A 17940-nucleotide genomic window follows, 5' to 3' on the forward strand; every position below is an offset into this window, starting at 1 on the left:
GTATGTGTGCTTCTAGTGGACCCATCACGCAAATATTGAACATTGTACCCAATAGGAAATTCTTCAACGCTCACTTCCCTCCCACTATGCCCCTTTTTGGAGTTCCTAGTGTCTTTTATCTTCATCATTATGACCCTATGTACCCATTGTGAAACAGTGAGAATATGTGATATTTGATCTGCTTCTGAGTTAGTTCACTTAGGATAATGGCCTACAGCTCTGTCCATGTTGCTGCAAAGGACATAATTGCATTCATTTATTTTTATAGCTGCTTAGTATTCAAGGAATATATGTACCTCATTTTCTTCATGCAATCAACTGTTGGTGGACCCTTAGATTATTTCTATGACTTTGCTATTGTGAGTAGTGCCAAGTGCAATGTCTTTTTATATAATGCATTTGTTTTTCCCTTTGGGTGAATACCCAGCAGTGAGACTGCTGGATGGATGCTATTTTCCATAGGTGTCAAACTAATTTACATTCCCAATAACAGTGTATAAGTGTTTCCTTTTCTCCACTTCTATGACAACATCTGTTATTTTTATTTGACTTTTTATTAATAGCTATTCTGATTGGTGTAAGATGATATCACAGTGTGATTTCAATTTATTTCTTTGATAATTACTAATGTTGAGCATTTCTTTTTTTTTCATTTTTTTATTATACTTTAAGTTCTAGGGTACATGTGCATAACGTGCAGGTTTGTTACATATGTATATTTGTGCCATGTTGGTGTGCTGCACCCATCAACTCGTCAGCACCCATCAATTCATCATTTATATCATGTATAACTCCCCAATGCAATCCCTCCCCCCTCCCCCCTCCCCATGATAGGCCCCAGTGTGTAATGTTCCCCTTCCCGAGTCCAAGTGATCTCATTGTTCAGTTCCCACCTATGAGTGAGAACATGTGGTGTTTGGTTTTCTGTTCTTGTGATAGTTTGCTAAGAATGATGGTTTCCAGCTGCATCCATGTCCCTACAAAGGACGCAAACTCATCCTTTTTTATGGCCGCATAGTATTCCATGGTGTATATGTGCCACATTTTCTTAATCCAGTCTGTCACAGATGGACATTTGGGTTGATTCCAAGTCTTTGCTATTGTGAAAAGAGCATTTCTTTCATTTGTTTGTTGGCTGCTTACGTTTTTTTTTTTCTCTTGAGAAATATCTGTTCATATCTTTTGCCCAGTTTTTAATGAGGTTGTTTGTTTTTCTCTTGTTGAATTGTTTGAATTCATTGTGGATTCGGGGTGTATATCAGAGGCCAATTTGCAAATATTTTCTCCCATTCTGTAGTTTGTGTTTACTCGGTTGATTATTTCTTTTTCTGTGCAAAAGCTTTTTTGTTTAATTATGTATTATTTGTTTATTGTTTTTGTTGTGCTTGCTTGTGGGACCTTTGTAATGAATTCTATGCCTAGGCTGATATCCAGAAGAGGTTTCCCAGGTTGTCTTCTAGAATTTTTATAGTTTCAGATTATACATTTAGGTCTTTAATCCATCCTGAGTTAATTTTTGAATATGGTGAAAGATAGGGGTCCAGTTTCATTCTTCTGCATATGACTGGACAGTTTTCCCAGCATCATTTGTTGACAGTGCTGTCTTTTTCTTATTGTTTACTTTTGTTAACATTATCCCAGATCAGATGGTTGTAGGCATGTGGTTTTATTTCTGTGTTCTCTATTCTGTTCCACTGATACAGATCTATGTTTCTATATTTGTACCACTGCCATGCTGTTTTAGTTACTATAGACTTGTAGTATAATTTGAAGTCAGACAAAGTGATGACTCCAGATTTTCTTTTATTTTTTTCCCTTAGGAATGCTTTGGCTATTTGGCCCATTTTTTAATGGTTCCATCTGATCTTTAACATTTTGTTTTCTAATTCTGTGAAAAATGACATTGGTAATTTGGCAGGAATTGCACTGATTCTGTAGATTGCTTTGGGCAGCATAGTCATTTTAATGATATTGATTTTTCCAAATCATTAGCATGTTTTTCCATTTGTTTGTGTCATGTCCAATTTCTTCTGTGAATGTTTTATAGTTCTCCTTGTAGAGATCTTTCACTTCCTTTGTCTTTTTTGTATCCTGAGACTTTACTGAAGTTGTTTATCAAGACTAGGGATCACAACTACTTAGTTTACAGTATTCTGTTAAACAGCATGGATGTACTAAGACAGGCAATAAGGATGTATAAGACTTCTTCTGATTATATCTCAAAAGTTATATTTAGGTCCACCTACTAAACTGTTGTTAATCTGTTGTTGACTTTTCATTTCATTTTCTGGGGGTGAATGTGGATGTGATTATGTGTTTTATATGGATGTTCTAATTAACGTTGCTCTTCATTTCTTTCAAAATAATGTGTTATCGTTTATCTCATCACCTGTGCTTATATATCCATCTTCCTAAAAGGCTTTCTTGGTAGCCATATATATTTCTAAAACGATTTTACCCATAAAAATTGGGTTCATATACTATGAAATACATTTCCTGAACATTTATTAAAGTGAGTGTTCTTTCATAGTTTTCAAAGACATTAGTTACTGGTAATTTTACACTTATTACACTTACCACATGACTCCCTATTTTACTTAATGTTAGATTCCTGAATGAAATTTATAGCACAGATCTTCTCCGTCAACTATTTCTAAAATATTTCCCACAATCACGTTATTCTCAACACCATTACTTTGTTTTATTTTTCTTCATAACTTTTAACCTGATATTCTGTACACTTATTTTTTATTTTATTTTATATCCTCTTCACTGCAATATAGATGGCTTGAAACCAGAAATTTTACCTGTCTTCATCATCCTACCAAGAACTAGCCATTTCTTAATAAATGAGTAAATTGTCAAATTGATTTAGTATGAATGAGTAAATAAATTAATATACGATGAAATATATAAACAATTTATTCCTAAGTAAAATATTGGGTATTTGTTACATACTACAAAACATTTCTGCTTTCAAATGGCTACAAAACATTATGCTGTTAAACAAGTTTGTGGCAAGAGTTTCACAGTGTAAGTAGAAAGAGCTAGGCATTTTAAGAAGTGTACAATACAGATCATTCAGGTTCATGGAAACCACACCATTTGCCTTTATACCGCTAACAGTCACTTCCACACATATAAATCTTGTCTTCTACCTGCTGTGTGACCCACTGGCACATGCTATTCATTTTGCACTTCAGAAGACATCCTGAAATTCAACATCTGGGGAGCATTTTACATGATGAGTAAAGTACTTGATTCTCCTTGGCACTATCACCAACTGTCACAATTTATGGAGCATGCCAAGATTAAGTCATGACCTTGTAAGCCTGAAGAGTCTTTTCAAGAACCACTATTTGCAATACATAAATGAAAGTTACAAATAGCAGGAAAAGTTCTTGATAATGACCCACAAAAACTTTCATTCTCACATTATTGACCATCCTGCTGTTTGTTTACTCATTTGTTTATGTATTTATGTGTTTTTTTTGTAACCAGAGATTTTGCTTTGGGATTTGAGAAATTATAATGCAGTTTCTATATAAGCCTCTGGTGACAGTTAATCTGGTAACTTCAGGACATTATTTCTAATTTCTTATATTTTAATTTGTCCATTGTTTTAGCCTCATTTTCTCTTGTGTGTTAGTGTTTTGGGAGGGATATTTCTATTTTCTACCAAGCTTGAGAAAAAAAATAATTCTTACAATGATAGCCCCACACATTAACAGTCCTGTGATAAGTCCTGTTACTTATCTGAGACTCAGTTTCTCCGTCAACAAAGATAGCCTAGTATAATTTAAATATAAGTGATGCAATAATATTTAAAGAGATAATGTTCACAATTATTCTATAACATTCCTTGCCTATAGCTTACAAATACTGCATACCAATCAAACACATCATAAGGCAAAAAAAAATCCTCAAAGATAAAAGAAACAAAGTAAATATACTTTGTATACTAAATAATAAAAATATAATAACAATATTCTAAAAATATTCTAAAATATCAATGGAAAATTCACTTGACTTTAAAAATAAACACAAAATTTAAAACTTCCGGCCGGGCGCGGTGGCTCAAGCCTGTAATCCCAGCACTTTGGGAGGCCGAGACAGGCGGATCACGAGGTCAGGAGATCTAGACCATCCTCGCTAACACGGTGAAACCCCGTCTCTACTAAAAAAATACGAAAAACTAGCCGGGCGAGGTGGCGGGCGCCTGTAGTCCCAGTTACTCGGGAGGCTGAGGCAGGAGAATGGCGTGAACCCGGGAGGCGGAGTTTGCAGTGAGCTGAGATCCGGCCACTGCACTCCAGCCCAGGCGACAGAGCGAGACTCTGTCTCAAAAAAAAAAAAAAAAAAAAAAAAGAACTTCCATCCACTTTTGCCATTTCTTTCTTATTTTAATATAAGACAATTTTCACTCCATTTGCAATAGCATGAGGCTAAAGAAACATCCTTTCCTTACTTAAAATTAAGCTAATTATCTTAAACTTGGAATATTAAAAGTGAATCCTACTACAACATTTTCTTAAAGATTATGATAAATGTAAAACCAAACATTCGCATTGGTTTTATTTGATTAAAATGTAAAGACATTTTATTTTACAATATGTCATGTCTCACTCCTATATTGTAATATACTTTTACATATAAATTGTTGAAAATATGTCTTAAGTACATTTGAGAAAATTAAAATACATATTGTCTGGAAATTTACAAAAAAAACCTCTCTTTTATGATAGAATAATTGAAAGTATTTAATAAAAATATCATTTCAGGCCGGGCGCAGTGGCTCAAGCCTGTAATCCCAGCACTTTGGGAGGCCGAGACGGGTGGATCACGAGGTCAGGAGATCGAGACCATCCTGGCTAACACCGTGAAACCCCGTTTCTACTAAAAAATACAAAAAACTAGCCGGGCGAGGTGGCGGGCGCCTGTAGTCCCAGCTACTCGGGAGGCTGAGGCGGGAGAATAGCGTAAACCCGGGAGGCGGAGCTTGCAGTGAGCTGAGATCCGGCCACTGCACTCCAGCCCGGGCGACAGAGCGAGACTCCGTCTCAAAAAAATAAAAATAAAAAAAAAAAAATCATTTCAGACAGTCTAAGATAAAACATATGGTAATTAGTAATCTGCAAATCATTATACTACTTAAAGTAATTCTCATAAAACTTTCCAAAATGATACCAAGCTCATTTGTCATTATATGTTAATCTAATCATCACATTATATTGGATTTCCTGCAATGAAATGATCCAGCTGACATTCACCCATCAGGATGTAGTCATCAATCAAGGAAGAGCTAGAAAACCTCTGGAGGTTCTGTCTTGATGTTGAAGAAATTTACATCATAGAAAGTGTCACCTTCTCTTTCTCTGTGAAGTTTTTCCTGATCTCTAGAATGACAATTTCTCCAGCAGCCCATTGATTACCTTTTACACTCCCAGTAACATAGTGTTTAAAATGGATAGGTACAAATATGTACCATAAATGCTACATTGCACAGTTATTAAACAATCTGGCTGTATTTTAAAAATCTGTGTATTTGTCAAATGATCATAATGTCTTTAAATTTTCCTCAGCTTGACTAAATTTTAGTCAGGCTTCTTATTCACTCTAGACCCTAGAGCTACCTTTGCTTAGAGCAATTTCTTTAGAGAACTTATAATAGAAGATTCTTTCTCTGCCCATTGAAGATATAAATCTTCTCCCAATGTCTTGACAGTTTTACAATCTAGAAATGCCTTTTTCAAAGACCTGTAGTCATTTCTTTGAAGTGTAATTATCAAGGAGGATAAAGACCCTGTCTCCCAGTCTCTATGGGAAGGTAGAAGCTTGACATCACTAAGTACCAATCAGCAAATTCAGATGGCCTAACCACATTGACCAGCCACCCCAAGGAAGGAGTGTCCTCCATTCCTTGTCTACTAGCCCACTTCAGTGCTTAAAACTTGCCCCACTTTTGTTTCAGTGGGTTTAGGTTGTTTCTCTTTTGTAATAGTTTTCAAAGAAGTTTTCCTTGCTTGTTAACTCGATCCAATGCAATTTTTCTCTCACACAGGCCTAAATATAGTGTTATTCAAAAGACAGAATTTACTTTTATTTGCCTCTTTAAAATATTTTTTATTTAACAAAATTGTGCATATCAAGTGCAATGACAAGGGTAACTGCAAATCAGGTAGCAAGTCATAAATTACTTAACACACCCAGGGTAGTTGGAACTGAAGCCATCATCAAAGCAAAGAAATAGCAAAGAAATTTGTTATGATAAGTCTCAAAGTCCTCAGGGTCTAGACATGCACTGTACCCTTGAAAGTATTAGAGTGGTTAACACCACAAAGTTTCTTTGCAAAGGAAAATCATCAGCCTTTATTAACTTAACGAACTCTTAAATTTAATTTTCTAGAAAATTACAAATAAATAACTGGAGAGAATTTTCAACTGTAAGATGTAAAATATAGGTCCAGCTAAGAGTGTTATTCTGAAACCCGGAAGATAAAGTAATCATTTATAGAATTAACTACAACAAAACTAATAAGTAGAAAATTTACGTTTATACTAGTACTAGTTAATGTCTATTTAGTTTTTTTGAACATTACTTCCCATTTAAGACAATGTATATACTTAAATGTCATTCTATTGTTATTTCTCCCTAAATGGTTATAAAAACTCCTCATAAGGAATGACCTAAAAATAACCAGGTAATATAAACCACTTAGGATTAAGACAATGTATCATAATGATATTATATAATATTATTGATTTGTTGTGACTCCAGATCTTCTACATTTCGATTACTGTAAAGTTGTGTCATCAGGTTTTTAATATTTTGCATGAGAGGTGTTGATAATAAGCACTGGAGTGTTTCTAAATGTCGCTAAATGAATAGATTGTCTTCTTTCTATTTCACTCTTTAAACAACAATTTAAATAAATCAATATTAAACAAAGTAAGTTACTAGTTTTTTAAATCATTTTTATTTCACTGTTTTGTCGTTGGACGTTTCACAATAGATTTTTGATTATACAAATTGTTTTTTGACCAAAGGAATCATTGATATATGTTTTGATCAAAGCAACATACAATTTCAGTATTATAACTAAAATCAAAAATCCTATTTATGGCAACAGTATGAAAAATGAGTAGATTCAAACAAATTTAATGTTACCAATAACAAGGTTTTAGCTTAATCCATATATCAAGGTTCTATGTGTTCCACATCATTTTTTAAAAAAAAATTTATTCAATCTACTTAATATAGAGTGATACAGTGAGAACTAATTTGCTTTCTAATTATATATCTTTGTTTTGCTGCTGGTCCCACACATATAATTAATTGTCAAACATAAAACAGCTAGATATAGACATCTACAACCATATGAATTTTAGTTGTCAGGTACTCTTTTTTGTACAGTAGAAGAATAGGCAGATGGAAGAAGCAATGAGAACGTGTCTCTCACCTCTTTGATGAGACATTTTAAGCTTATAAACATGAGGATAACTTGTGAAATTTAATACACTTTAGTTTCATGCTCAGTGCACAGTAAAGTAATACACAATAATATATCCTGCTTTACTGTACATTCTACTAACTTTTTGATTTAGCAGATGTGCACAAAAATAATGTTATAATTATTTTTACATTAGAAGTAGTGTATATTTAAATTTTAAATTTGACTTAAAATGTTATAAACTATTGATAAATTAGAATAGGACTTTATATTTACTGTAAGAATATAACATTGTAATAGCAAAGTAAACATTTCTCAAGTAAATAAATATTCAACAGTAAATGACTCTAAATCACATTAGGTACCCAATGCATTATTTTTGCCAATGTAGATGTCACTTACAAAATCAACTCACTTGAACTCCTCTTAACCCAGTTGGCTATACTTAAAAGAAAACAGATAGCCAATTATCACTTCAAAAAAAATGATATTTTAAATTGTCCATTCAAATTTCTGCTGCCTAAACATTAACCGAAAGACTCATAATCACGAGCATGGATCTGTAGTCAAGTTGTATGAATTGCAATCATGGTAAGTCACATTTTCTCAAGTGACCTGGGAATTTTTGTTAAATTTTATACAGCTTATTTATTTTTTTCTTTTTTCTTTTTTTCTTTTTCTTTTTTTTTTTTTTTTGACTTGGAGAGAGTAATTATATTTGCCTATAGAAGTCAGAATGATAAAAGTACTCAAACGACTCTTCGGTAGGGAACCAAGGATGCCCCCATGGTGAACCCAAGATGTTGTGTATATGTTACTCTACATGAAAAAGAAAAAAAGGAATTTGCAGAGGTGAAAAATTAAGGGATCTAGAAATGGAGAAATTATCTTGCATTATCTGTAGGGACCAAACGTAATAACAAGGGTGCTTGTAGCGGGGAGTCAAGAGGATCAGAATTAGAGATGGTCATAAAGGAGAAATGTGGGCCGGGCGCGGTGGCTCAAGCCTGTAATCCCAGCACTCTGGGAGGCCGAGACGGGCGGATCACGAGGTCAGTAAATCAAGATCATCCTGGCTAACATGGTGAAACCCCGTCTCCACCAAAAAAAAATACAAAAAAAACTAGCGGGGCGAGGTGGCCGGCGCCTGTAGTCCCAGCTACTTGGGAGGCTGAGGCAGGAGAAAGGTGTAACCCCGGGAGGCAGAGCTTGCAGTGAACTGAGATCCGGTCACTGCACTCCAGCCTGGGCGACAGAGCGAGACTGCGTCTCAAAAAATAAAAATAAAAATAAAGGAGAAATGTGAAACTTCAGGAATATGTGGCAAGCACAACTTAGCTAATCATTGACAAAGGATTAAAGTGAATTCATAAAAGAGGGAAAATTAATCTAGAAATTGTCCTTATACCATTTAGAAAAATTAACTCAAAATGGATTAAAGAAATAAGTGTAAAATGGAAAACTATACAATTTGTAGAATAAAAGAGAAGAAAATCTGTTTCACTTCGGTCTTGGTGATAAGGTCTTAAATACAACATCAAAAGTATGATCCATGAAAACAAACACTAATATATAGAACTATATTAAAAATTAAAACTGCTGCTTTACCAAATAGTTTAAGAGAATGAGAAGAAAGAGCAAGCCAAAAACTGGGTTAAAATGTTTGCAAAACACATACAGGTTGAACATCCCTAATCCAAATATCAAAAATCCAAAATTCTCCATCTTTCAAAACATTTTGAGCACTGACGTGACGCCACAAGTGGAAAATCCTACAACTGACCTCATGTGGTGGCTCACAGTCAACACATTGTTTCATGCGCAAGCTTTTAAAAATACTGTATAAAATTATCTTCAGGGTATGTCGATGAGGTGTATATAAAACATAAATGAATTTTGTATTGAAACTTAGGTTCTGTCCCCAAGATATGCAAAATTTCCAAAATGTGAATAAAATCTGAAATCCAGAACACTTCTGGTACCAAGCCTTTCAGGTAAGGAATTTCCAATCTATATCTGATAAAGGACTAGTATCCAAAATGCACAAGTAACTCTTAAAACTCAACATTAAAGAAAACAACCCAATTATTAGGTTGGTGCAAAAGTATTTGTGGCTTTTGCCATTGAATATAATGCACAACCTATAAAAAGTAAGCACAAAATTTGACGGGACATCCCTCCAAAAAAGATAAACATGCAAATAAGCATATGGAAATTTTCTTAATATCATATGTCATTAGGAAATTTAAAATTAAAATGAGATATCTGTGAGAATGGTAAAATGCAAGTTGCAAATAAATAACAGTAAACACTGTCAGTACTCGTCTTGGGGAGGACATGGTACAAAAGAAACTTATTAATGGCTAGGGAAAATGAAAACCATTATGAAAAACAGTTTAGCAGTTTCTTAAAGGTTAATCATGGTAATATATGTTTACATATACTTCTATGTGATTTTGGCGTAATAAATTTGAAAACTTGAGTTCACACAATTAATGCTTGCAAATATTCGTAGAAATTCTATTCATAATTTTATAAATTGGAATCAATCAATACGTACTAGCATAGGTGGATAAATAAACTCTGGTACAACCATAAAATATTTTATTATTCAACAATAAAAATAAATGAACTATAAAGTCATGAAAACACATGGATAAATATTTGAAACCTATTGATCAATGAAAGAATGGGAGAAGCCATTTCTGACCTAAGTAATTTTGGAAATAAGTAGAGTATATAAGTGATAAAGAAAAAAACACTTTCTACACAAACACTGTAATATAAGCATTGTATACAGTTGATAAAGTGGTTTCCTGTGAGGGTACAGGTTAACAGTTCTGGTACCACTTTACATGCATACTAGAATTGAACAATTCTATGGTACATGGTGGCAGCCAGGTTTCTCAAAGAAAGAGGTTATAGATAGGAAAAAAAGATTAGGTGGCCCAAGTGGTAACAGAGTAGATTTGAAGATAGCACTACACAATTATTTTGGATTAAAATAGATATAGATTGTAAAATATAGAAACATTTATACATATGTGTATTTATGTGATTTATATAGGTTAATATACTCAACATATTTTTACTTGCTCTGTTGGCTGTGAATGACTAGAAGTTGTCACCCCAGGAACAAAGAGCATAACTAGTTCCCAGATACTGGTTTATAATCACATTGTTCAGTAAAAGCCACCAGAATCACTTAGAAAAATGACTGATTCTAGGACTGGGGCAGGAAATATACAAGATATTCCTGGAATATTTCTAATGCTAAACATAAGGAGGTACTTTAAAAATAGGCACAATTATGGGGTTATGTGAGAGGGACCCAAGAACCAGAGCTCGCAAAGGTCAAAGTTGGAACAATTTGAGCAACAAAATAAAGTATTATTGAATTAGAATATAATGTGTAAAATGAATATCCATGAGTCTTTGCTCACATAAATAATTGAACAAATAAATAAACGTAAAAAATAAAGAAATTTCCAGCTCAGAAGATCTTAAATAATTTGTGCAAATACTCTGCTTTCAAGGAGGTAGAGTATAACTTCTCACTTAAAAAACATGTATACCAAATAGTTGTATATATTTATGGGATATTTTGTGATATTTTGATCCATATGATATATTGATACAAACACACAATGTGTAGTAATCAAATCTGAGTAGTTATGATACCCATCACCTTAAACATTTGTCATTGATTTGTGTTGGGAACATTCCAAATCTACTTTTCTAGATATTTTAAAATATATAATAAAATACTGTTAACTATAGCCATGCTACTGTGCTATCAAACACTAGAAATTATTTCTTTTACCTAACTGCATTTTTGTACCCATTAACCATCCTCTTTTTATTACGCATCTCCCCTACCCTTCCTAGACTCTGGTAACCACCATTGTATTTAACTACCTTCATGAGACCCATTTGTAACTCTCATATATAAGTGAGAATATATGATATTTGTGTTCCTGTGCCTGGCTTCTTTTACATAATGTAATGTTTTCCAGTTGCATTCATGTTGCCACAAATGAAAAGATTTCATTCTTTTTTGAGCTAAATAATCCATTGTGTATATATTCCACATTTTCTTTATCCATTCTTCTGTTGATAGACGTTTAAGTGGATACCGTATTTTGGCTGTTGTGGATAGTGCTGCAATAAACACGAGGATGCAGGTATCTCTTCTATATACTCATTTTCTTTCTTTTGGATAGATTCTCAGAGGTGGGATTGCTAAATCATATGGTAGTTCTATTTTTACCTTTTTGAGGAACCTCTATACCATTTTTCTTAGTGGCTGTACTAATTGGAATACATATACAGTGTTGGTGGGACTATAAAATTAGTACAACTGTCTACCCTGTAAGCATGGGTTATGCATAATAACCTTCTTCTCAAATGTATAGAATGGAAAGAAGGAAAAAAAAATTAGTCATCACAAAAATATTAACTATTTGATGCAATGGATGTGTTAATTATCCTAATTTAATTTTTCCACATTGTATTAGAAAATCAGAACATCACTTTTCACCTTATAAATATATACAATTATAATTTATCAATATGTAGTAAAAATATAACTTTTCAGAGGAGAAATCAGATAGCAGACCCTGCCTAGGTGATTAAAGTTAACATTAAGTGTAATAATTCATATTGTTAATATATACGCTTTGATGAAAGACACTTTCCTTTTGTAGTGTTTTCCCCAAAATACAAAAACTCTGTTTTATCATAAGAAAAACATCAGACAAATCCCACTGAGAGATATTGTGGAAAATACCTGACCAGTATTTCTCAAAACTACTAAGCCATCCAAAAACAATGTCTGAAAAACAGTCACAACCGAGAGGAGCCTAAAGACAGAATAACTACATGTAATATAATATCCTACATAAGCTCCTAGAACAACAACAACAAAAAGACATTAGGTAAAAATTAAGAAAGTCTGAATGAAGTACGGATTGTGTTAATAATGTACCAATATTGATTCAGTAATTGTAAAAAATATGCTATTCTAAAGTAAGCTCTCAAAGGGTTGGTGCAAGAGGAATTGTGGTTTTGCACCATGAATTTAAAATTATTATAACTAGACTCAAACACATCTTTATTAATCAAAATAGAAACGATTACAATCAACACATTTTTGCCAATGAGAAATAACTTTGTTCATTCCTGTAGCGTAAAATCCATGCGTTGGGATTCGACAAACTCTTGGAAAGCATGTTTTTGCATCCTGCTGGTGTGGAAGCATTTTTCCAGGCAAACAATTGTTGAGATGTTTTAAGAAATGGTAGTATCCCTGATGAACATTGATGCAAAAATCCTCAATAAAATACAGGCAAACCGAATCCAGCAGCACATCAAAAAGCTTATCCACCATGATCAAGTGGGCTTCATCCCTGGGATGCAAGGGGCTGGTTCAACATATGCAAATAAATAAACATAATCCAGCATATAAACAGAACCAAAGACAAAAACCACATGATTATCTCAATAGATGCAGAAAAGGCCTTTGACAAAATTCAACAGCCCTTCATGCTAAAAACTCTCAATAAATTCGGTATTGATGGAATGTATCTCAAAATAATAAGAGCTATTTATGACAAATCCACAGTTAATATCACACTGAATGGACAAAAACTGGAAGCATTCTCTTTGAAAACTGGCACAAGACAGGGATGCCCTCTCTAACCACTCCTATTGAACGTAGTGTTGGAAGTTCTGGCTAGGGCAATCAGGCAAAAGAAAGAAATAAAGGGTATTCAGTTAGGAAAAGAGGTGAAATTATCCTTGTTTGCAGATGACATGATTGTATATTTAGAAAACCCCATCGTCTCGGCCCAAAATCTCCTTAAGCTGATAAGCAACTTCAGCAAAGTCTCAGGATATAAAATCAATGTGCAAAAATCACAAGCATTCTTATACACCAATAAAAAACAGCCAAATCATGAATGAACTCCCATTCACAATTGTTTCAAAGAGAATAAAATACCTAGGAATCCAACTTAAAAGAGATGTAAACGACCTCTTCAAGTAGAACTACAAACCACTGCTCAGTGAAATAAAAGAGGGCACAAACAAAGGAAGAACATTCCATGCTCATGGATAGGAAGAATCAGTATTGTGAAAATGACCATACTACCCAAGGTAACATATAGATTCTATGCCATCCCCATTAAGCTACCAATGACTTTCTTCACAGAATTGGAAAAAACTGCTTTAAAGTTCATATAGAACCAAAAAGGACCCCACATTGCCAAGACAATCCTAAGCCAAAAGAACAAAGCTGGAGGCATCGTGCTACTTGACTTCAAACTATACTACAAGGCTACAGTAACCAAAACAGCATGGTACTTGCACCAAAACAGAGATATAGACCAATAGAACAGAACAGAGCCCTCAGAAATAATACCACAGATCAGCCATCTGATCTTTGATAAACCTGACAAAAACAAGAAATGGGGAAAGGATTTCCTATTTAATTAATGGTGCTGGGAAAATTGCCTAGCCATAAGTAGAAAGCTGAAACTGGATCCTTTCTTACTCCTCATACAAAAATTAATTCAAGATGTATTAGAGACTTAAATGTTAGACCTAAAACCATAAAAACCCTAGAAAAAAACCTAGGTAATACCATTCAGGACATAGGCATTGGCAAGTACTTCATGTATAAAACACCAAAAGCAATGGCAACAAAAGCTAAAATTGACAAATGGGATCTAATAAAACTAAAGAGTTTCTGCATGGCAAAATAAACTACCATCAGAGTCAACAGGCAACCTACAGAATAGGAGAAAATTTTTGCAATCTACTCATCTGACAAAGGGCTAATATCCAGAAGCTACAAAGAACTCAAACAAATTTACAAGAAAAAAAAACAAATAACCCCATCAAAAAGTGGGCAAGGGATATGAACAGACACTTCTCAAAAGAAAACATTCATACAGCCAACAGACACATGGAAAAATGCTCATCATCACTCATCATCAGAGAAATGCAAATCAAAACCACAATGAGATACCATCTCACACCAGTTAGAATGGTGATCATTAAAAAGTCAGGAAACAACAGGTGCTGGAGAGGATGTGGAGAAACAGGAACACTTTTACACTTTTGATGGGACTGTAAACTAGTTCAACCATTGTGGAAAACAGTGTGGTGATTCCTCAAGGATGTAGAACTAGAAATACCATTTGACCCAGCCATCCCACTACTGGGGATATACCCAAAGGATAATAAGTCATGCTGCTATAAAGACACATGCACACGTATGTTTATTGCGGCAATATTCACAATAGCAAACACTCGGAATCATGTCCATCAGTGACAGACTGGATTAAGAAAATGTGGCACATATACACCATGGAATACTATGCAGCCATAAAAAAGGGTGAGTTCGTGTCCTTTGTAGGGACATGGATGCAGCTGGAAACCATCATTCTCAGCAAACTAGTACAAGAAAGAAAACCAAATACCGCATGTTCTCACTCATAGGTGGGAATTGAACAATGAGATCACTTGGACACAGGAAGGGGAATATCACACACCAGGTCCTATTGTGGGGTGGGGGGAGAGATAGCATTAGGAGATATACTTAATGTAAATGATGAGTTAATGGGTGCAGCACACCACCATGGCACATGTATACATATGTAACAAACCTGCACATTGTGCACATGTACCCTAGAACTGAAAGTATAATTAAAAAAAAAAAAAGGGAGAGAGATGCCAGTTAATTATAATCTGTGATCCTGAATTGGATTCTAGATCAAGGAAGAGGGAAAAAATGCCATAAAGAACATTACTGGGACAATTGGCAAAATTTGAATACGGATTATATATCAGATAATAGCATTACATTAACATTAAATTTTCTGATTTTAATAAAAGAAATGGTAGTAAGTTGATGAGAGGTCAGGAGAATATGGCAGATGAGGTGAAACTTCGTAGCCCAATTTGTTCAACTTTTGAAGTGTGTTTTTTTTTTTTTTTTTTTTTTTTGTGCAAGGTGCAGTCGGGTGTTGTCATGGAGAAGAATTGGGCCCTTTCTGACCAAAGCTGGATGCAGGCAGTGCAGTTTTTGGTGCATCTCCTCGACTTGCTGAGCATGCTTCTCACATGTAATAGTTTCGCCATGATTCAGAAACCTCTAGTGGATCAGACCATCAGCAGACCACCAAACAGCATGACCTTTTTTTGGTGCAAGTTTGGCCTTAGGAAGTGCTTTGGAGCTTGTTCTCAGTCCAGTCACTGAGTTGGTCATCGCTGGTTGTTGTATAAAATCCACTTTTCATCGCATGTCACAGTCAGATCGAGAAATGATTCATCGTTTTTGCATAGAATAAGAGAAGATGACACTTTAAAAACTATGATGTATTTTTGATATTCAGTTCATGAGGCACACACTTATCAAGCTTTTTCACCTTTCCAATTTGCTTTTAATGCCAAAAGATCATAGAATGGTCTATGATGAGTTCTTCAACAATTTCTCATGTAGTTGTAAGAGGATCAGTTTCCATGATTGCTCTCAATTAGTCGTTGTCAAATTCCAATGGCTGGCCTCTATGCTCCTCCTCTTCAAGGCTCTCCTCTCCTTTACAAAGCTCCTTGAACCATCACTGCAATGTTCGTTCACTAGTAAGTTCCTGGGCCAAATGCACTGTTGACGTTGTAAGTTGTCTCTGCTGATTTAATAAAGACCCATTTTAAACTGAAATAAAGAAATCATTTGAATTTGTTTTTTGTCTAACATTATTTCCATAGCCTAAAATAAACAGCAAGTAATAAGTCATTAGCAAAAAAAATAAAGCGACAATTGCTCATTAAATGATGTATAACATAACCACATTTATATCAGAATGTATTCCAATATCAAACGTTAAATTCCAACAATGCAAAAACTGCAATTACTTTTGCAGATAAATGATGTATAACATAACCACATTTATATCAGAATGTATTCCAATATCAAACGTTAAATTCCAACAATGCAAAAACTGCAATTACTTTTGCACTCACCTAGTAACAAAGGAAACTGGTTGTTGGGTGTAAGGAAATTCTGTTTACTATCTTCATATTCTTAATGTTTATCTAAAACTTGTAGAATCAAATGATCAATATAAAAACATTTATTGGCTGAAAAACAAAAGTGTTGTAAACATCTCGGACATTATTTGGCAAGTGTGCAAAGACATATACAAGAATATACATTGTTTGTAATAGGGACAAAATGAGAAAATTTAAATACATATTAATTAATAATTGCTCAGATAATTTAGAAGTTGACCAATAACACCATAGATAAAGTAATTACGTAGATTTATATTTGTTGACCAGATATATGGTCACAATATATAATTTAAAGAGCAAAAATCAGATTAAAGATTAACAATAGTAGGATGATTGCTATGTTGATTTTTTAAAAAAAATGTACGTGTGTAGACAGATCTGAAAGGTTGTAAACAAATAAAATAGCTCTTTCTGAATTATGAAATGATGGTTTTTTTCTTTTTTTTGTATTAAACAAATCTCTTGCAATAAGCACATAAACTTTTTAAAAGAAAATATATTTTACATAAAAATTTTAAAAAATGACTTCCAAAATTTGTAAGACTGGTACCCTGAAAGTTAAATAGAACTTCACCAAGCAAACTTGAAGCAAAAAGGATATCCAGAGAGTGGAACTTGTATGCAAAATACAAACATGTAAGATCATGTCACATGAAAAGAAAAACAAAAACAAAAACAAAAACGATGTTTATATATTTTTGTTTGTTTGCATAGAGAAGCTTATGACTATGGTTTTTCCTCATTTCATACATCATTGATATTGTTGTACTTATGGAAACAGTGTTGAAATACATAATTATGAAAACCCCCACACCATAAATGTAACGTGCAATGAAATGTAAATCTAAGGTTTTATGTTGTTCATCATTGTGGCTAAATTTTTCTTTTAACTTAGAAGAAAATGTATTTCTGTAATATAGTGGTTGGGTTTTTTCAAACACAAAAATCCTAATAAATATGGCAAAAATAAGAATTATCTCTAGTATAACTATCTCAGTTCTGCTATATTTAAAATGATAATTTGAAGAGTAATACAAATTACTATTCAAATAGATATATGGAACTCATAGATGAAATTATTAAGTCACTTAAAATTAAATGACTTCATAGGGACATGTGGAAGAAATTGAAATGAAAAAGACATAGTTCTTATTTCTAAAAGACTTCAGGCAATAAAAGAATCTAAAAAAACTATGTTGAGACCAGACATAGTGGCTCATGCCTATAATTCCATTATTTTGGGAGGTCAAGGTGAGTGGATTGCTTGAAGCCAGGAGTTAGAGAGCAGCCTGGGCAACATAGTGAGACCCTGTCACTACAAAAGAATTAAAAAAACAAAGAGAAAAAGTAAAATAAATTAACTGGGTATGGTGGCATGTGCCTATAGTCCCTGCTGCTTGGGAAGTTGAGA

The sequence above is a fragment of the Rhinopithecus roxellana genome, chromosome 18 (genome assembly GCF_007565055.1).
Source record: "Rhinopithecus roxellana isolate Shanxi Qingling chromosome 18, ASM756505v1, whole genome shotgun sequence".
Classification (NCBI taxonomy): domain Eukaryota; kingdom Metazoa; phylum Chordata; class Mammalia; order Primates; family Cercopithecidae; genus Rhinopithecus; species Rhinopithecus roxellana.